Here is a 22073-nt window from a genome sequence, read left to right as displayed (position 1 = left end):
TCTATACTAAAGTAGACGGCAGCTTGTATAACTGCTGTCTTCTCAGCTTTCCTTGGCAGTGGCGCCAATGCGCGTGTTGCAAATAGGATTACCACACTGTTGACTGCAGGAGGCAGAGAACTCGATTCATGGCTAGAGGATAGCGACTGTCAAAAGGCCGTCGCTAATTAAAATGTATGTCGCTTCCGTAGGCATTAAATATGGAGAGTATGTGCCGCAACACAGCAAAGGGCTATGGAGGAAGGTCACGGCCGTAAAGACTTTATTGTCTCACAAAAGTATCTCGCTTTTACCATACGGTTTAGGACGCTGCCTGATGACTTTACCTTAGCGCCATATGACCACCTTTTATTTTATGATATTCCTTGAAGACAGCGTCCTTCTAATTTCAATATGCACCGAGAATACATTTGTCTTACTTGCTGGGGTAATTAGTTATGGATCACATAACTTGCCATTGGCACTTTCTTAAATTCTCATTTTGAAGGCAAAGCTGAGAGTGGAGTAGAATATAACAAATTCCTTCTTTGTCTGTTCTCCCTCTGCCGTGCTCCATGGCAACAATGTTATCATTACACTCTTCACTTCATTGCGCCTTCCTTTCCTAAGCATTGATCCAATCAGAAAAAAAGTCAGTTGAGCAAAAGAGCTATTTTGTCTCTCTCTGTATTTTTTTTTTTTCCTCAAAAGACCAAGTCAATGTTAACCTTAGGCTTACTCTGATGGTTACTCGTAATTGATAAGCAGGTCACATACAGTCATTGCTAACAAAATTCAAACCGCACATGCTGAGCCTAAGGATGACCAAATTAAAAGATTTTTTTTTTCTCTGGGATTCAATTAAAGCTGGCCTACTTTCCAGAATCAGTTTTAAATTAATAACTATGAATACAATCACTAGAGAGACAGATTTGCACCCCTCGTCTGTCATGACAATTTCCTTTTTAAAATGTTGCACTATTCAAAAATTGAAAACTTACAAAGCCATAATGTGCAGGCGAGAATGCGCATGAGTGATTGACAGGCTTCGATGCAGCATGCTCAACACGCAGTGCAGCAGTAAATTGGCTAAGTGGTCATCTTAATCACCGTTGACGCACGTTGCATTCAGTCCTCACCACGCTGACTCATTTGACATTCGCGTCACTTCTCGCCACATCAGTCACGGCTTTTACGATGCCAACTGATCCTGGGACAGCCACGACAAAGTCCGACAAGTTCAGTTGAGATGAGGCGATCTTGCATGAAGGATCAGGATGCTTTGCACAAGGCTCAAATGATGCATTAGTAACAGAAATGGAAAAGATTGCATTCTTGGTCATTGTGAAGTCATTTCTTAAAGTGATTGGTTTGAAAATAAACCGTCGCATTCGATTAGAGTGGGTATAAAAGTGGAGCTGCATTTGCATAGTTTTAAAAGTCCGCTTCCACCCATGTGGCACTAAACCCAACTCCCCTTGAATGACTTGGCATAAAAAGAAGAGCACCAATGTTAACAAGGGGCCTTTTCCCCTTGCACTCATAAATCTTCTTGCCAGTCTGTCATCTAATCCTTTTGATTGTGTACCTATTTTACTTGTTTTGCTTCTCATAGACTTTAAAAAAAAAAAAAAATGCAACCCCCCAACCTCTTTACCCCCTTTTTGTCCTTAAGGGGGCAGTGTTGGGTCATGTGTCATGTTGGAATTGTTTTAGAAGTGCTTACAAATATTTTTTCAGAGGGAACAGTCACTGAGATTAGGAAGAGAAGTTTAGAGGAGAATATTTTTGATTAGAGTATTATGAAGGAATGTACTTTGCACCTGAGTCATCAACTATTGGACTATTAAAGAAAGATTAGAGCAACTGATGACACCGACAACATTTTCAGTTCCATCTTACTTTGTTGTGCATATTGAACATTATGCCAATTTCAGTAGCCGTGCATCAAGTCCGTTACTTAAATGCTAACAATCATTGAGGAGCACCATAGTCAGGCTAGCTTTAATTTAGTTTGCTGATCTCGTGCACATAGTATACAAGTATTGATATTTTTCCATTTCCATTTTTGCAGTTGCTGCACAGAATTAATTTAGCGAGGCGGTCACACTGAAGCAGGCCGGGGAAACGTTCCCTTCATGCTCCCCCCAGATCTCCATCCCTCCACTCCCCCTCTTCATCCTTCGTCACGGTCACTTCCCCTTTCCTGCGCCGTCGCTTCAGGTAGAATCGGACCTTGATCAAGCCGGTGTCATGCTGTGTACCTGCTATCAAACCCAACTCCTCAAAGAAGTCACTTAACTTCAAACAAACGGAATGTCAGAGGGATTCTTCGACTGCTTTGTCTTTCCAACTAGGTCAACCGGGGGGGAGGGGGGGAAATTATTCAGAGCCTTGGAATAATTCAGTCACTTACTTACTGCGACTTGGATTTTTTATTTTATGACGAAAGCTCAGCGACTAGACTAAGTAGCTTGCGCAGGCAGACTTTGAAAACAGCCCACAAAGCTCTGGCTTAATCTTATGTTTTCCACCCTTGAGCAGGCTAATGTTCCAATGCTGGACAAGATGAGTGACTCCTATTTTCACGTCGTCGTTATGTTCAAGTGACAAACCCAAGAAAAGTGGGTCACAGAGTGTGAACGAGAATCACATAGCATATTAAAACGTTGTGACTCACGCTTGTAGAATTGTGTATAAGGCCTGAATAATGTCCCCAAATTCAGGATCAGTGTTTACATGATACAGCAGATATGGTGCGAGCCTCTTAAATTAGGGACGTGATCTGTAATGATGATATTCGTCGGGGCCCTCGAAACACCAATCAGCCTTTTAATCTCCGCGGGGTGAAAGTTGTTTGTTGATGGTGTCTGAAAATCAGATCTGACTGAAGCACATTTGCACACTCTTGATTAAAAGGGATTAGCTACATTTGGAGACACGCGAGCTTCGACATTCTGTAATTCCCTGATGGGTTGGTCGGGATTTGAGCATCGTTTACTGGATGTGTTGGCGAATTTAATTTGAGAGGCATTGGAGGATCTTTTGCTTAAAAAACCCCAAAACTAATTCCAGCTGGCCTCTAAATTGCCACCTTTGGTGCCTGATAAGGACAATTTGCAAGAAAAGTAAACAGAAAGCGCTACAGAATGACTTTTCTCGACTTCACAATGATGAATTCAGTCCTCAATCAGCGATGCTTATTTTTTTTTTGTATTCATCACAAACATTTAGTTGAAATTTATCCATCTTATCTTTTCCCTCATGGCTTTCCCCTCTGCTACTAATTCACTCTGGATTTGATTAACACAGCCCAACATGGTTTTTCATTACATTTGTTCATAAACACTTCATCACGCTTTTAAATTTCAATTTACTTCTGGAAGTATGACAACGAAAATGGATGATTTCCCATCTGCCTTTTACTTGTGATTTGCACAACTCTGGGAAAGTGTTTTTTCTATGCCAAAACATTTTAATCTATAGTCGTGTTTGGAATGCAAAATATCACCCACAACGATCATATAATGGTCGAGATAAGATTTCTTACAATCATCATTTAATAATATTTTTTTTCCTCCCTTTTGGCTTGGAGGCTGATGTCTTTTCCTCTGCAGTTTTGGTTCAAATGCAAATGTTTTTTTTTTTTGTAATCTTGTCTTTTGTGCAAATGTTTGAGGGACTCTTAAGTGATAACAGTGGTACTAATGATAATGCGTCCCAATACTACAGTGAGTTGCTTTGAATGGTGAAGAGGCAGTGATGAATGTGGCTGCCTCCATGGATTGCACTGACTCTGCATTTACTATTTCTCCTGGATTTGTCATTTCGAGTTACTTTTCATTCAAAACTGCAACCATGCTTGGGTTAAACATAACTTATACAGGACAGCACCTTTTGGGATAACGCATTATGGATTACTCTTATTCTTTTTCATACTCTACGGACAGGACGCCTGACTCAGAGCCTGAATCAGAGTGTATGATGGTGCACGCAAGTTGACTGTGAAGAGCAAACGATTTATGCAGATTTTGGCCTTTTGTAGCTTGAAAGGTTGTTCAAATACGCCCGAGCGATCGGGCGGAACAATACAAACAAGCAGAGTACAGTGGTAGCTCCAAAGTCAAATGCCGTAGGGTTCTTAAAACAGGAGCTTTGAAACGTCATAATGCGGCAAGTCGGATATTGGTGGCCAGTTGTCATGCTTCACTTGAGCTGTGTCGAGTACCGCTCTCTTAGTCAATTTCAACTTTTACAATGTTGTGATTCTACTTTTATTACAGTTAGGAAGGTTAAAAATATGACTCGTGTTAAAACAGTGCCTGTATGGTTCAAGGCTATAGGAGTGTGAAAGTTGAGATCACACAGCATATTTAAACATGCATCCAAATGAACATAAATCGAATTTACTTGAAATATATGCGGCACTAATGCAGAGAAAATTCATCGTGTAATGACATACCACAGATTGAAATGTTATCGTCCCGGGGGGGGGGGGGGTAAAGTAACTTTAAATAGGTCCTCCTTGAAGGCCAGTGCGCACACTGCATTCGGGCCACAGTAATGAAGCCAATCACTTTTAATTTAGCTTTGGCGCGTCAGCTCTGTGATGGTGTAATTGGTTACATAATTAACATTTGCCAGAAAACAAACCTGCCGCACTTCTATCGGTGTCGAGCAGGAGGATGTAGTGCAGCAGATGCCTGGGCTGATGTGATTACGGTAGCTTTCACAATCATAAGGAGAGGAGGGGGGGGGGGGGGGGTGGTTATGCTGTAGCAAACAGCTAAATAAAATAAAAAAAGATAGGTGTGAGCATATGTAATGAAGTGCCGCGTCTAAGAATAAAGCCAGAACAAAGAGGAGATGCGTGCGTGAGGTAATTGAGACGGGATTAGAGCAGGCGAGAGAATTCCGAGATGTAATTGCTATGAAATGTTAAAAATAGGTGTTGGAGTTGGGAAAGGTCACATTTTAATAAGCCTCTTTTATGATGCTTGACTTTTCCACCCATCGGCCCTTGTTGGCTTTCTGTCATTTTTCATTTTTACTGCGTGATGTAGACCCAAGCGGCGGCGCTGCGGTTTATCTGAGCTGCCCAATGGTTCATTCTGGCAGTTAGGGAACCCACATGCAGACAGACATTTTGGAGGTGCTGAGATAAGTGTTTATTGCAAAGAGGGCTTGGGGTTCTACGGCGAGAGCTCGCCAGCCACCGGGCTAAGGCTGAAGACAGACAAATAAATTGCGGGAGCTTGACAGCCCAGCTTGCAGTGAAAATTCAAAGGAGGCGAACCAAAGAGGACGCAAGAGAATACGGTCAATCACAAGTACAAGACACTTAGAGGCCTCGAGAATAGAACATCCATTTGGAGACGCAAGCTGAGAGAAGCTGATGGGACCCAGATGAATACCGATTGGTAAATCAGTGTGGGCCGGAAGAAAACACACATGCACCAAAACCTGATGCTTGAGTTCTCGATCGTTAAAAAGGGCATCTCAAATACGAGCACTTTGCTATTTTTCGCTTAATTACAATCAGTATTTTTGTTTGATCAAAGTTTGACTCCACATTTGACCAAAAGATTCTGGTGAGAAAACAAAGGTGTCAGTGTCCTTGTTGATGATGAAATTCATAGACAAGAAAAGTTGATGACACCGAGCGCAAGGTCTTCATTAAGCAACCTGCTCCCCCTCCGCGGGGAGCCGCAACTCGGGGACGGCCCGTGCTCTGATGCCACAGTATGCCGGCGGGGGAAAAAAAAAAAAAGGACTGCGGAATTCACTTTGAAGTTGATGAGTCACGGAGTCGCAGCGGCGTCGGACAAACTTTTTCCCCCACTATTACCGAGGGGAAAGAAAAGAACAGAGCAAGAGGAGAACAATCAGTCGACTGCCTGGCTGATTCTTTGCAAACGGGAAGCAGCCAATCAGAGTCCAATCAAATTCCCCACTGTTAGGATAGCGGAAATAACTTACAGTACTCCAAGAGAACAGACTGTAGGGATGTATTTCATCATCATTTCATCAGCAGAGCTTGAGCGCAGCAGGAAAGGGGGCAGATGGAGATAGTTCAAGGGAGTCGAGAACAGAAAGCAGACGCGATAAATACTCGCTGACACTTTCCACCGGGATGTGTTACAGGTCATCCACTATTTACAATTGGCTCCTAAAATTTCCTCCGACTCTTTTGTTTCGCTCTCAAATTCTTCGGCAGCCTTTTTAGGCAGCCGATAAGTTAAGCCCCAGTTTATCGGTTGCTGCTTAATCATGGAATCAATTTCCTTCCTTCAACGTAAACTCGTTGACCCGACTCCTTTAGATTATCGAGTAGCCTTTTTCACACTGCCTGTGAGAGACCCAATTTATCTGTAAGATTTTGTCTCCGTTTTTTTTCAGCAGGACACTTTGGGCAGCCAACAAGTTAAAGTTAAAATGCAGCAATGGCACAGCATGACCTCACTAACATAAAAGAAAAAACAAAATGGTTTCGTGCTTCTCGAGCTCCACCGTCTCCCTTCTCTGCTGTCAGCGCTGGCGTGAGATGATAAATGTCAGCCAAACATCCAAGAGAACCTTTCTCATTGTTTTTCCCCTTCCATCCAGGCAGGTAGCTGTAAAAAAGACTTTGGAAAAGGCTAGCGCAACAAAAAAGTGTGAGATGGATAGTTTGTAAACGGCGACCGTTGGTTTGCACGTACTCATTAGTGACCGAGAGCGGCGACCGCTGATTCGCCTGCTGTTGTCTCGCCCGCCATGTTGAGGTCGGGAGCGGCGTGCTGTTAGGAGAGAGATGGTGGGAGGGAGGAAAGAAAGGAGTGTGTTGTGGGGCTTCTTATTTCTGGAACACCAACTCTTAAACAATTTACTGATGCAGTGAAGAATGCATCCTTGGTGCCATATTTGGAATGCTCAAAGAAAGATGGCGACCATTCAATCCCCTCTTGTAAATAGTTGCCCAGGCTTCCTTGTGTAAGTGAGAATGACAGTCGATTGAGGGAAACTGGATGATAATATTGACTGTCAACCAATCTTCATGCCCCAACTCCCTCTGTCCCGCCATACCCGGTGGGATGAATACAATCAAAATCCCGTTTGCGGGGAAGATTTTCTTCACGGCTCGCCAGAAACGACGTCTGGAGATTTGGCTGCTTTAAAAGGAAGTTCGGAGAGCCAGTCGGGGGCTTCCCGGGAGAGCGTGGCATTGACAGGAGTAGCCGCAGTGCTGCTAAGGCGTCCGCAACACACATTTTTGCATCAGTTTAATGTCAGGAGAAGATTAAGAGCCTTTGGCCACAGGCGATTAAAGGAGGTTTTAGTTTACAGCTGCTTTATTCTGACAGGAAGGGGCCAGATTTAAAGTGTTGCTGTCCAAGACAAAATTAGCACATCTTGTGGGTGTGTTAAGCCATTTTCCATCACTTGTTGTGCAGCTGAGTCTCCAAAGTCAACTGAAAATATAGAAATGTGTTGCCTTGAATTTTCGAGTTCATCCAATATATTTCGTTGCCTGTATCGGAAACTCCGTGTGAATTATAGATTTTAGTTAAACACCCACACATGGGCGGCTCTTAACAATTAGAGCCAAAACATTCCTTACTAAACACAGATTAACCACTGTCACGTTTGCATAAAGAAGCTCCCGCTACTATCTGGAATCTATAACTTTCCTCTCAGTTAATTATTGGCAGTACAAGGCGCCGGCTTCTGCCATAATCCCCGTGTGTAATGACCAGATCGACTCTGCAATTTGGCTTCCTTCAAACCGCCGCAGCTCAGAGAAAGTCGTTTTTTTTTTTAATCCGCCAAGCTACGGCGGCCTTATCTGTTCCCTTAGACAACGAGGGGAATGGGGGGGGATCTCGAGGGTAGAATGAGTGGTGATGACAAGTGTACTGTCACATAATTAAGCTTTTTTATCTGTATCTATATTGTGAAGTTTGATTGGCATAGATCATGATAGAACAAATGTAGGCTAAATGGTATATTTGATCCATTTAGCAGACGGCCATTTGAAGAGGTGTTTATTTTTCTCAAGTGGACAAGCTGGATCACAGCATCTATTTATTTGAGGATATACAGTAACTGTATCTCCTCATGCCAGACCCAGTCGAGGAAATTCTTACTGCATGCAAATCTTAAACGCGTCTTATTTTTTCTGCCCAGCCCTATTTTTCCAATGCCTTCTCATCTCATATACCCTTGCACAGTAATTGCCCTAGATGCAAAAAAGATTTTAGCAATCCATCCGAAACTTGTCTTGCTCAGAACTTTTTGGCGCTGACGCTATCCACGTCGGGTGAAATTAAGGGCACTTGACTCACAAAATGCAGCTGCTCATCTGAAACAGCAATTCTAGTGATGCTCCATTTATTATTTATTTGAGGGGGGGGGGGGGTGATAAGAAGACAGAAAAGGAGGTCTATAGCTAAGAAAAAGATGAGGCGATGAGTCAGAAAAATAAATCAGGCCTTCATACTAAGCGGTTGGAGACAGTGAGGATGTGCCAGAGCTTTTTTGCAAGAACTGTGGTCCACTTTTTATTTAGCTTTAGGGCCAAGCAAAGTTAATTTAAAACAGAGTGATCAGCAAAAGTGTGCAAGGGAGAGTGCACTAAATATGAGAACAGTGACAAATTGAACATTTTCATTCCAAGAGATTGTGACATTCGGGTTAGCATCCCAAGGTAATGTTTGGTAATGAACAATAAGGTCCTCGCTGAACGCCACTCATTCATTTCATTGGAACTGAGCTGAACTCAAAGCCAAGTGAAGGCTAAATTGCAGTATTTGCAATTTTAGCAAATCTTCCGGGAAGACAATCCAAGCTGCCGGTGAAGCCATCTCATTGTGTTTCATTTTTAGCAAGCACATTCTACACCATTCCTTTATGCGGGCCTTCTTATTGTCATTCTCCGGCTCTCCTGTGACTCATTCCACATCCTTTCTAAGTCTCATTCTAAACCATGTCAGTCTTCTTGTTTTTCTGTCACTCCTCAATTCATTTGCAAAGTCTCTCTCACAACTTTGTTTTTCTGGCATCCTTCCATCCAAACTCAGCTTTGCGCTTCTCACGCATGCAAAGCACATTAAAATCTCCACCGATATCTGACCGAGCACCTGTCTAGCTGTAAGCCGCAGAGGCCAATCCGTCACCTCAGCTGGCCCCGCAGCCCACTTCCTATTCATAGGCTCAGTACGAGTGCAGCTCCAGGCTGTTACACCGAGAGCCAAACTCCCAAAGGAGAGCAAGTGGTCGTGTCGCTTGTTTGTACAAAATGGAGCCGGACGAAGGCAGTCGCAATTTGCTAAGGAACGTATATGGTGAGCCCTGTTTGAAATATGTTCTCGATCCACACAAAAATTAAAAACTTTGCCCAATCTATATTTCAGCGCAATTCCGCGTGCGAGTGTGAGCTGTGGAAAACAGCAGCTTCTGTTCGTGCCCATTGTCTTCTTATTTTAAATGTGTTGTCCACTTGCCCTTGAAGGGTGATACAATGACCTGATTGAGATGCAGTAGCCTCTTTCACTGTGAAATCTTCCACGACGGAATGGAGAGTAAGCTGATCTTGGATGGATTATGTCAAGATAATGGAATCCTTCAAATCGAAAATGGGGAAAGGACACTTTTAGCCACGCGCGCGTCGCCTTTCTCAGCCTTCCTGGAGTTGCTTTCGCTTTGCCTCGCTCTATCCCAGCATCTCATTTTCTCTCACCTGCTTGCCAATGTGCCAGAAACTCGCACGCCCTTCATCCTTCTTCTTCTACCACCGCTGTGCACTACTATTATTTTCTTGGTGAATATCTGATGTGGCAGCGTGGAACGGAACCTGCATAGAAAGCAGCAGCCAATTAGGAAAGCTCTTTTCATGTTGAGGCACTGTGCTGCCTACAAAATGGCAGAAGAGTCCAAAAGCAAATCCAGGAAGCACACCCCTTGCATTTGCTCGTTGCCATGCAGACCCCAATAAAGACAAATAAGCCACTTTCCCGCTACTGCACATTCCTACAAATAGAAATGATATTCTAAATTCCCCCAACTTGTAATGGTTTGAAATTTCAATTTAATACTGTGCAGGGAAGTCTTTTTTTAATTAAAAACAGAGAACTTGTGTGTGGATAGGTCCTGCTCTTTTGTCTAGCCACAGCTTAAAGCCACTCCCTGATGAAGTTTATTACTGTCAAACTAAACATAAAAAGATATTACGTTACACAAACCAACTATTTGGGTCACCGTGTCCTTTCTCAGAGAAAATGTCGAGGTTTATATTGCCTCCTTTAAAGAGGTGAGATGGACGAGGTGCCCACAGGTGCTGTCACAAAATCACTAAACCTCATAACCCTTTGTATTGTTTGCCACGGAAAACTTGTAGAACGAATAATAAAGTTTCCAGATGGTGTTGGAAATGACATCGGCGCTGATGGGCGACAGGAGACCCACCCTGCTGCTTTTTATCCGGCTGCTTCGTATTGTCTGTTGCCTCTTTGTGTAAACCTTAATTTTCAACACAGCACTCCTCCCATATGATGAAGTAGAACAAAAAGCAGCAGGCACCGTATTTTTTTATTTTTTTCCCCCGTTCTATTATTGCTGCCATTACCGTCTCATCTCCGCCCGACAAAACAATCATGCCCGCTTTTCTCTGAGTCAGACAAAATCTCCTCCTCTAGCGACCAACCAGGCAGGCAAAAAGCAAGATGTCCTGACGCTTCCAAAGAAAAAGGCTACGGGAGCCAGCTTGGAAAGGACAATAATTCGGAATCTGCCAGAATCACGTTTAGAGACCTCCTTCCGTTGCTAATTCCCCTGGGTGGAGGTGCACTTAGTCACTAAAGCTTTTCCAGCTGTATCATGGAAGGCTTTGGATAGTGTGGCCTTTCACTGTAAGAGAGACAGATTAAGATGTCTGCAGCTGAGTCTTCACCACCACTTGGACAGCATTTATTTTTTCCTGAAAACATCCCAGGCGAAAAGGGAATGGTCAATTTTTCTGTGTGATCTCAGATTTGCTTTTGCTGCTGGTTATTCAGTCAAACAAAAGGGAATGTGAATGGTGTTTAAAATAAATAAAAACGTGGGAATATTTATTTCTTCTGCCCTCCCAACCGTAGAGCAAATAATATTGAACAATTTAGCATTGTGGGATGTCTGCTTTTTTTTGTGCAGGGTTTGAAGAAGAATGCTGATATGGGCAATTCCAATATTTTCCTAAACATAAATACATTTAGGAGGTTAGACGAAACAAGTGGAAAGTCGCCGTCTGAAAATTCTATCAACCATATGACAGCTTCGGAAGGAAAATTGTGACGGTTGTTTCCTTGCGGGTGCAGATCCCATCAAAATGAGGTATCGATCGCATTGAGCCGTAGTCACGCGTGAACAATTGGAAGAAATTGAACTCATTGTCATGATTCAATCAGGCGTTGTCAACGACAAGCCATTAATGAGTTGTCAAATTTATATTGAGCAAGACTCAAGCATGAAAAATACATTGAAGGTAGATGGAAAGGGGGCGGGGCCATCCATTCACCGACACAACAACATAGCTATTTTTGCACAAGCACATGCGATGATGTCTTTTTCTCCACAGCAGGGAGCAGATCTTTCATCCAGGTTAGGCTTTGCAAGTAGGTCACTCACAGCCAGCCATGAAAAGGCAGCCAAATTGAGATAAATCTGGATGGTGTATTAGGTGTTTCTGAAAAGTGTCGGCAATGAGAGGGAGGCGAAGGTGTGCAGAGGAGTGGTGCTGATGGTGGAGCTCACTACCTCTGACGTCTTGCAGCCTCTGGCATCAGATAAGTCACCCTACTTGGAAAAACTATTTTCAAAATCGCAGGTTTATGTTGGATCCGCTTAGGTAGACTTGGGAGATTAATGTGGAGTGTTTAAAAAAAAAAAAAAATGATGATAGAAGTTGTGAAAGCCTTTACTTCAAGGTCTTACCAAAACTCCAATTCATTTTGTTTTCTTGTACTTGGGTAAAAGTGTGTTTTGGACATTATCAATAATATCTGACTGCTGAGGAATTGATTCTTGTTGCTACTTATTACACTCACAGGTCAGGTCATTTTTTATAAAAAAAACAAAATAGTTTTTTATTGTATAGATAAACATGTACTGTATTGTTCTATTTATTTAAATATAACATGAAAACAGCGGTGATCTGTTTTTAAGTGACTCATTTGTTCCATTTTACATTTCCAAAGTGTCTTACTTGCAAGGTGTTTGTCTGTGGAAAACTTTTGTTGAACTTTCCCAGTGATATCTCAGGGGCTCCGCAAAACAATGTATTTTTTTTACCAACCCTAATAATTCTTTAGAAAATGCTAGTCGAGACTTAGTATATGTTCCCTATAGAAGAGTGGAAATGTTGAAATAAATTCCTGGGAAAATCTAAAAACACTGAAAAGTCAATTATTTGATCTAGCAGCATATTTCAGGGGCGGGTGGGTCATTGCCCCCGTGGCACCCCGTCTAGCGCCGCTAATGCCTGAAAGGTTGTTAACTCTCCTTGTAATATAAATCTACGTTATTAGTCATGCAGTGTAAATCTATCCTTGGTGAAAGTTGGACTTTGCTTTATCGCTGTATAGTAAATTCAGACACAGAGTAATAGATGGAACTATGTATGCATCAAGAAAACGGCAATAACTGTTCCATCAATGTTTGCTCCCTCGCTGATGCGGAAGAACGGCTGCGCTTTGCATAGCGCTGCAAGAAACACACCCGGTGTCTCCTCTTAAGATAACTCACTGTTAGGGTGGGGTGCTTCCTTGGAGGATTGCGTAAATCACTGCTGCTATCAGCGGCGCTTGTGCTAATGAAATAACCTGAGGTTGCCCACAGGGGTGGGAGACGTCACCTCACTCGTTCATCCTTTTATTTTTGTGGCAATTTCACGTGCAGAACTTTGAGATATTTTTTTCCTCCCACTTCTCCTGGAGGTCCCGAGAGGTCTCAATTTTTTTTTTTCCCTCCTGGTTCACACCTCTTTATGTGAAGGGCCCCCGAAGGCAGCACAAGCCCAAATTGAAGAAAACGGAAAGATGTGTCTAGCAGGCCTATCTGTAATCATGCTTTTCATTCAACACCTCCGATGTTCTTTATTCATTCTTCTCAATTCCCGCCTCGTACGTGGGGGCATTTCTTCCATCCTCTTGCTCTCTCACTCAGTGTTCCCATTCCTCTTGCGCTTCTCTCGTCCTTCATGGACAATTTGGTGAGCGAACATCCGTCAAGCTGCAGTCCTTGGAGCGTCCAACACTATTTTAACACAAACCCCCAAAGGTCCAAAAACTCGACATTATTCATTCCTGTCCCCTTTTAGAAACTTCATGTGGAGGGGAACCCCCCCCCACCCCTCCACAAAATCAGTCCGAGTTGTAAAAATTGTGCTAGTCTTCAATCCATCACTTTGAGAGACTGATTCTTGGTGCTAATTGTGCTGTCATTCAAGCAGAGCCTAATGGAAAGCCTGGACCGAAATCGCGTTTGCTCACGCTCGATTTGTTTGCAGACAAGAAGCCTGGCGGGAATTCTCTCAAAAACCTTGTGAGAAAGCTGTTTATTACAAAAAGTATTAAATGTGACCTTCGCAAAGATGGCAGTGAAAATCAATTGTCTCTATAATGTTTCTTTTTTGCTCACTATTTAAAACTCTTGAATCGATTAGCCTCGAGCAGTTTGTTTCTCAAGAATATTTACTCTTACCCAAGTAATCATTTGGACCATATGTAATCTTTTGAAGTAACTGTAATTGAGTCGATTATTTTTTTTTTTGACTACTGACTTCCCCTTGGGTATTTGTAGAACATTCCAAGTCATTCACCAAATAAAGTTTGCAAAAGTGCAAAGGTTAGCAGATCAAACCATATCAAAATGAGTCAAAGAAAAAAAACATGTTTATAGCCCCTTAGCTAATTCTGGCGCATCTACAGAAATGTTCATTGATGTACACTGTCCCTGTCAAATAAGTAAATAATAATAAATACATGATTTGTTCATCTTGTTTCAAGTTATGTTGATGTGCCTCTCACAGTCTGTTAATCATTTGCTTTCAGGTCAGGCTATTTTCCATACACAGTCAGATTCAAACTGATGTCGGGAGACTGCGGGGAAGGAGCTGTACAATCAAATGAAAGCCAAGGAAAAGAAAATCCGTAACTAGGTGAGACAAGACGAGCCCAGACGAGACGGAGCCGGGCCAAAAAAGACGAGAGGGAAAAGGACAGCGCATGCAGAGACCAAAAAAAAAAAAAAAAAAAGACAAGTAAATGAAAGGTAAGGGTTTATTTTTGTGCCTCAATCATTTTTCCTGCCATTGTCTGCCTCTAAAAAAAAATACAATCTTCAACATTGATTCAAAGTTGAATCGAGTCATTTAGGGAGCCTTAAAAAGAAAATGAATCAACCCAACTGTGAATCACAAAAGTGCTAATCACAAAAGAGTAATTAACATGACAAGGATTTCTCAGAATTTACACCGACATTGATTTATCACGATTTTCTTTTCTTAATCGTAAATAGGGCTAATCATTACTATCCTTAAAATAAATGAGCTTGAATGTCTCATTAACCTTTTACAGTCCATTAGACAAGTGTGAGTTCCTTAATCAAATAGTATTCCATCGCACATTCAAGAAATGATCTAATAATTGCATCCTTAGCAACGTGTCTGCTCTTTCTCCTGCCGTCCGACTCATTCTTTCTCTGGTTCTACTTATAATTCAAAAACAGTGCTTTATTTTAGTGCCATAAAAAAAAAAAAAAAAAAAAAGCACACCAGGTGCATCCCAGGCAAATGAGTTTGGACAGCAATTTAGTAGCGCATTTTATTCGATCACAAAAAATGTAATTCTGAGATGTATTAAAAAATGTTTTTTTTCTACTTTTGTCGGGCGCTCAGCCACTGGGGTAATATAACTTATTGCTTTGTGCTATATGAAGAAATGGATCTTAAATTGAGTGAGCTAAGAGGAATGAAAGAAATAATAGTGCATATAAAAGATTGGAAACGCGGATTCATTGCAGCGGGCTGATTTTTATTTCTTCAGATGAGTGCTATGCCCCCAATTAGTCACTTATAGGGGACATACAGTATTAAGGAATTTATATATATGAATATCTGTGAAATTAAATCACCAAGTGAAGTTCTTGTTTGCTACCCCCTCCTCCACACTTTACATAATATGTAGAATTTACATAATAGTTTCTCTGCGGCCTGGTCTGATTTTGTAAAACACAACTAGGCGCCAATTTGATTTGATGTTCCAAGCAACCAATACATGTCTTTACCAACTGAGTATCATCAGAAAGAACAACGGCCGGGTGATAAATTGCTGCTGTCGCTCACAATGCGTCAGCTGCTTCTCACGAGACAGAGAGGAGAAGCGTTCCGGAGGCGTCATTTTCACCGTCCAGAAAATAAGCAGCTGCCTGCTTTGTCTTCCATCCTGCCGAGCCATTTAGCTTTCTTGCTTCCTTAGCACCGACAGGACAATCCTTCCGACTCTTTCTACCCAGTGGACATTTTCTTCCGTGGGCACTTCCGTTGCGGATGTACACCACAATAACAACCTGACAACAACACTTTTGAGTCAGCTCAGTACAATCTCATCTTTGGGTTACTTTGAGATATAGAAAAGGACTCTCATGTCAAGATGGAAATACTGTACCAAGGTCTACAAAAAGTGACAAAGGTGCAAAGAACCTCCAATGATTCTCTCCATGCCAGACAAGTGATCTGACCCATTATTGACTCTGCGTTCGCACAGCTATCCCAGTGATGTATGGAAGGAATAATTGGATATGAAATTGTCTGAGGAGAGATTGAGAGTGCCCCGCTCAGACATCCACACATGCACTCTCCCTCCCGCAAACACAGTCCCGCCGACTTGCCGGGCTAATGGAGACAACGTATTTTCGAACGGCACCGTCCAGACCGGGGAGGTAATTGTGATGTATTAGCATGCCGCCACTGAGATTAGATTACAGACGACAGGTTATTGCAGCACTTGGGTTTGCGTGTGTTTGCGCCTTACTCCTGCTGCTTCCCGCTCGTCTGATTGGTGAAAAGCACGCGTATCGACTCGCTTGCTTTTATTCCAAACCATGATTAATCTGGCAGTACCGGCCGATGTCAGTTCCCTTCTGCAAAGACGTCGTCTCACTGATCTCTGGTTTTGGAATGCTCTTGTTTGTGTACATGGCCACATTTATTGATATTTGAAATGAATGTATGAATATGCATTGCTTCAATTTATCATTAATACTTTAGACTTGGACCTTCAGTGAGCTAAAATGGACATGTGAGCAAAAGGCGTGTTTATGTGGACGTGGCCTCAATCTGCATTGGATGGCCTCTTTTTCTTCTTCCAATAAAGGTCAGACGGATATTTACAAGCAAACATATAAAACTGTATAAAATGCTGAACGAAACTACCCCTTTTAAGTACGACGCTGACCTTTAGTGTATTTTACTGAGCTCGTCAATCTTTCGCCCAATTAACAGAAATCTAACAGAATACTCCAACTATTAACTTTGTGGTAGCCCATCCCAAAGCCACACTGGAAAATCATTCTAAGGCATTGTTTTTTTGAACCACAAACATAAAATGGATACACTCCCAAAGAGTTAGTCCATTGATTTACCCAACCAATGCTGCGGCTTCAAAAACTATTTTACGAGCATTCAATATCCACTTGCTGTTTTTGTTGCTTTGTTTCCCTGCCAGTTTCTCTTACTGTAATCTTCGATTTGAGTCAATGTATACTCACTCACTACGACTTCTTGTCAGGCAGAATGTAACAGATGGACTCATGCAGGAAACCAGTTTAGTCCCAGGCAACAAATTGATCAACAGCCAAAAGTCTGAAAGGAAAAGGGAGCCCACACAGTGCGGGAAAAAATACTTTAAAAAGCAAAAGACGCATGTGGAGCATATGTTTGATGCCGGCTGAAATTTGCTCGAGTGAGGCATGCTGACTTTTTGCAGCATTTTGTTTGCAAAAGTTTAGGTTCAGCGAGCATCAAGGCTTTCACGACGGAAAGTTTTGGTCTAATTTCTTTGCATCTTTGTATCCAGAAACACATTAAGCTGTTTTTGAAACATTACATCAGGCGAGGAAATTGTAGACCCCCTCACCACCCCCACCCAGCAGCCATTTTGGCAATTTGGGGTAAACACAGGTGTTGCTAATGAGGCTCCTTAGGGGGTTTCTACCTAAAAAGTACCGCAGCATCATTATTGTCATTAGTAACACATTACCTACCAATTTACGTCCAAATGACTATGGCGGCGGTGGTGGGGTGGGTAGGGTTTTCAAAAAAGTTCCATCTTTTAAAACTTTGTGTTTTCGCGGCGCTTGGATAACGACGTCATATTTCAGGATGCAAGAATTAATGGGAGCCATCCCCGTGAAGGCCGCGCCATCTTTTCTAACCTTAATACTGACAAAACGTCTGAGATGAAATCACGAAGCATCGCAAGGACAAATCATGTGTAAGGCTGCTGGCTGGACATGGAGACCAAAGTTATCTTGTTCAATTTCCAGCACTGAGGACGGATTTTATTTTGAATCGCTTTGTGTTTGGAGAGAAGTAGCATTTGGATTTTAATAGCATTTAGCTAATGAGTTATTGATCTTTGCAACAAACTCTTCCGCCGAATCCAGATGCAGAAGTAAAACTCAACAAAGGATTGCTCCACGGGACCACCAAGTCATCAAAATGACAAATTATGTTTTTCTCACAGTCAAAACGTTTGTTTGTTCTCGTGGTGCGGCTTAAAGAAGAAAACTTCTGCCTTTGTACAGACAAAAAGGAAAGTTAAGAGCTCCTCTGGGCTTGAAATGAAAGAAGTCAAATGAGTTCTATATTTTATTGCATGACTGAACCCGCTATTCTGTCCTATTTTACCTGAGGGAGGTTAGGACAAGCAAAAAGTTGAACCAGTGCCTGGATTTGGGAAGATTGAGAACTTTTTCCGATTATCGTGCAGTCTATGTATGATCATTGCCACGCACTGAAACCAGCTGAGGCTGATTTATTCCGACAGACAGAGATGTCTATCCCTACCTTGGGTTGATATCGTCCGTATTTCAGTCCATCTCTTTCCTATGAAACAAATGCGGCAACAACAGAAACCGTGGGGGGGGATGTCAATATTTGCAGCAAATAATTTCCCCAACTGCAGGAAATAAATCAGGATTGACGTGCCTTGGAGCAAGGGTGTCAAACGCTATCAAATGTCACACTAGAGCGCCCGGTGTGATATAACAACATACCGGCATGATCGAAATCTCCTTTGCTTCCCTTGGATTTAGTTAGAGATGCTCCAATATTCCGAATTTTCTCCAATGACAAAATTGCATCTATACTTCTTTGTACCTCTGCTTTAGCCGTTCCAAGAGTGTTGCATCTTATTCATGAGCACAGGGAACATTATTTCTACAGGTACCATCCCTACTGGTGCTCTGTAATAAATTTTGGTTCCACAGTTATGATCTTCATTTCCACTCAGCTTTGGGATGGCGCCATCTTGGCGAAATAACAACAACACACACACTCGGTGGATGAATTGAGCTTGTGTGCCTGATGTTCCAGCTGCCGTGGTGTCTAATGTGTATTTGTTATCATATCTGCAATACCTAATTGAATTTAAAATGGATAAAGCTGTCCATGAGATGGGGCTGTGGAAAGGAAAAAAACAAGTTTCGACTAAAAGCGGTGTATGAGAAGATAAATGGTTATCTGCAAGCGCATGGCTGCACAACAAGCTAACGGCAAAACAAATATAGAAATTTCATTTCCCACAGCGACGGTTGCACTGAGACCTTTTCATCATTTCCATATTTGGGAATGCATGCAAGTTATGTTGCGCCAAGGCAGCTGCACTACCAGCTGTTTGGAGAACTTGTGAAGTTTCCAGATGAAACGAAAAATGGCGACAAAGTTTTGACAGAGCAGGTGGCATTTGGATGGAATAAATCCAGGTTACTCTGGGGGACCCGATGAAAGGCGAGAGCTCCGGTCGAATACGCTCACGTCGAGCTCAAAACAGCCGCATAAGCGTAGTGTTGACAATATGGAGTCAAGTAGGCAACTCAAAGGGAAACCTAACGTATGACTCAGCTAACGTCTGATTTTGACTAGTGGTTAATTGAAGCCCTGCTGCAAATCTTGACATTCAAGCCGGCCGGGTCTTTTGCGTTGAACAAAAAGCAATTATTGTGTCATATGAATGGCAACAGGTGGCATACACTAGTTAATGAATTGTGCCTCCTGGAATCTGGTTGAAGAGCATTCAATTGTTTTGCCTGTCACTATATGTCGCCGGCATAAATAGATGAATCTGTCGGAAGATTAATATTTGGGTAATTTCCCCATGGCCTGCTTTGATTTCTCACAGCGCACTATTGTGGTCATTATACAACACTCAAAAAGACAATTACATGATGGAGAAGAAGATAAAGGAAGTTTTATTTTACCCAAAAACTTTTTTGATATACTTTGGTCACTTTTGTCTGCACCGACAAAGCTAATGTAAAAGGTTTGCTGGGAGTCCCCACAAAATGTAGCATGAAGTCGAGAATAATAGCCAAGTCATTGTCATTTCGGTTCGACTAAAAACGAAATAAAAGAATGTATTTTATTTCTTCGCTCATTAGCTCGGCTTTTATGACAAAGCTGTCCCTCGCTCAGTATAAAAAGGCCAATATGTCCACCGAGGATACGGTGCCATTAAGTCCAACAGCCTTAAAAGGGTGCAAACTGGCTGGCAGTGGCACCTAAAGAAATAATTGGGATGCCATTACATCGCCTTCACCAGTTGCTGTTAATAAATCTGCTCAACACAAGACCCCCAGCTCGGCTGCCCCTGAGACTTCCTCTATTAAATCATTGATACCTCTGCTCTCGCATAAACAAGTTACCTTTTCAATAAGTAATGGGGCCTAATTAGCTTAAAGAACGTCCTTCACGGATGCTCGGTCGGAGGCGGATAACACATGAGCGGGGAATAGAAACAGGAAACACAGCCGTGCTCTTTTTAGTATAAAATTTCGGCGTTCATCTGGGGGACGCTAAAGGTTTGATTCCAATTAATTTCACGTCAAAACATTGTCTCCTTAAATTACCACTTTCCTCTGTATCCTTTTTATTTATTTTTTATTTTGAAAGAGAGCAAGGAAGCCATTTAATAAAGAGACTCTCTAAAGTTCGATGCAGAGTAATTACCGTGTCTAGGCCCGTGAACACGGTGGGGAAATTAAAAAGATGAAATAATTAGATGGATTGGATTGGTGTTTTTCTTTTTTTTAAATTAATCTCCTATAGGCTACCTGCCAGGAGAAATCGGTGTTTACATGTGAGTAAACAGGTCAAGTCATTATTTGACTCTCATTAAAATTAGGGGTGGGGGTCTCGTTGTAATTTTTTCAAGAATGCTTGTAGGGTAGTAAGGATGCCCGCTCAATTTGTAAATCCCAACTTGCTTGCATTCCGAATGACTTCCATACCGCTTATCCCTCCTTCCATTAAATATATATCCGCTCCACCACCAAAGGCGCTAATGTGGGCTCTTTCCAAAGTGGGCGAATTGTTGAGGGAGCCACTAATGGACTTGGGGGGGGGGCTTCACTCTGGGAAACTTCTGCAGCGGCACTTTAGGTTGATTGTGATGAGCATGATTGCAATTCACAAACTGTTGGCGTTTCCAGAAAAGCATGTGCATGTTTTATACAATAAGCACAACTTTGATTCCTTATGGCGTTTGCTTTTAAAAAATAAATGCCCTCAAAGAGACAAACTACATTGGAAACCACTTTTGAGACTAGCATATATATCAAATAAGTAGTATATATAAAATGATGAGTCATCTAACCGTAAAAGGTTGGACATATGTTTTTAAACAGACTACACCGCCTCACCAGATAAGGCCCATTGGGATCCTTAACACGTCCCTCATTCATGCTTAACATCCTCCCACGCTGCCTTGTTGGCCCCTCCCACAGGCACAATGCTCAAACACCGGGGACTCATTAGCGCACTGGCTGGCAAGGAACACAATCGAGAAAACACAACACATGGACATGTCACCTAATTCCGCTGACACAAACAGCCTGCAAACAAGCTAATAGGGCTGTGATGGAATGAGCACAAGCGAGGTGATGAGCGTAGATTTGTTTTTCCAGGGGCACAATGCATTTACTCTATATAAAATCCCACAAAGGGATTGACAGAGGTTGCTAAGGTGATGGAATGTATCACATGAGTTTGGTATTGCTATGTTGTCACATACATTTCCAGCAAGTCACGTTTTCTTTATTACCCCGCCATCACTGTATTAAGGCTTGCATTAAATTCACAATAAAAATGGATGATTGTATAAACATATTTTTTCTGTATGTAGCCGTCAGTGGAAAAAAAAATGATCTGATGCACTAACCAGAGGAACCATTTCCATGAGGCTAAACACGGAAAAGGCTGCTGATGTATATTTTTCTTTCTGTTGTTACTCAACAGGATTTACACGCACAAACGAACGAACCAATTTGCATGCAACTTTGTTGACTCTTTTAATCTTTCTGGCTTTTGGTAATTCAGAGTATTGTTGTTTTTTCTTCCTTTTGTTTGCCTGCAGGATTACACAAAATACAACTTAACCAATTTCCACGGAGAGGTGGAGCCGGAACCAAAAAAAGATGACTACCCCATCTGAATAATAATAAAAAAAAAAAGGTAAGCCGATATTCATATTCAATTTAGTGCTGATCCCAACTAAAAATATTTGGCCTTGAGTGTATGTGCTGGCTAAATCTGGGCTGAAGGGAGTCCGTATTAAGGGTGGTTTAGGCATTTAGGGGAAGCAGAGGAGCAATTGGCAGCTCCCATCTGGGCGATTGTCCATCAAATGAATTACCGGAGTGTGTGAAATTTGCACAGTTGAAGATGAGCCAAAATATATGACGTACACATAGGTACTTATTTCATACAATACGATCGTTTTAAGGAGAGACTGAAAAGCTGACCGATCATTATACAGTCCGACTATGGTTAATTGTTAATTATCCCCATCGTGGCAGGCAGG

The 22073-nt window shown here is 42.1% G+C and overlaps 1 long non-coding RNA gene across 1 annotated transcript in view; it reads left to right on the top strand.

The window, feature by feature from the left end:
• The window catches only part of LOC125982175 (uncharacterized), a 36177-nt gene extending 14454 nt beyond the window's left edge, over nucleotides 1-21723 (top strand). The window contains exons 3-4 of the long non-coding RNA XR_007486294.2: nucleotides 14046-14265; nucleotides 21627-21723. This is a non-coding gene — a long non-coding RNA (uncharacterized lncRNA). The remainder of the gene's footprint in view (nucleotides 1-14045; nucleotides 14266-21626) is intronic.
• Nucleotides 21724-22073: the final 350 nt, after the last annotated feature.

The sequence above is a fragment of the Syngnathus scovelli genome, chromosome 15 (assembly GCF_024217435.2).
Source record: "Syngnathus scovelli strain Florida chromosome 15, RoL_Ssco_1.2, whole genome shotgun sequence".
In the NCBI taxonomy this organism is placed as follows: domain Eukaryota; kingdom Metazoa; phylum Chordata; class Actinopteri; order Syngnathiformes; family Syngnathidae; genus Syngnathus; species Syngnathus scovelli.
Note: the sequence above shows the minus strand (reverse complement) of the source record. Positions and strands in the feature narration are given on the sequence as shown.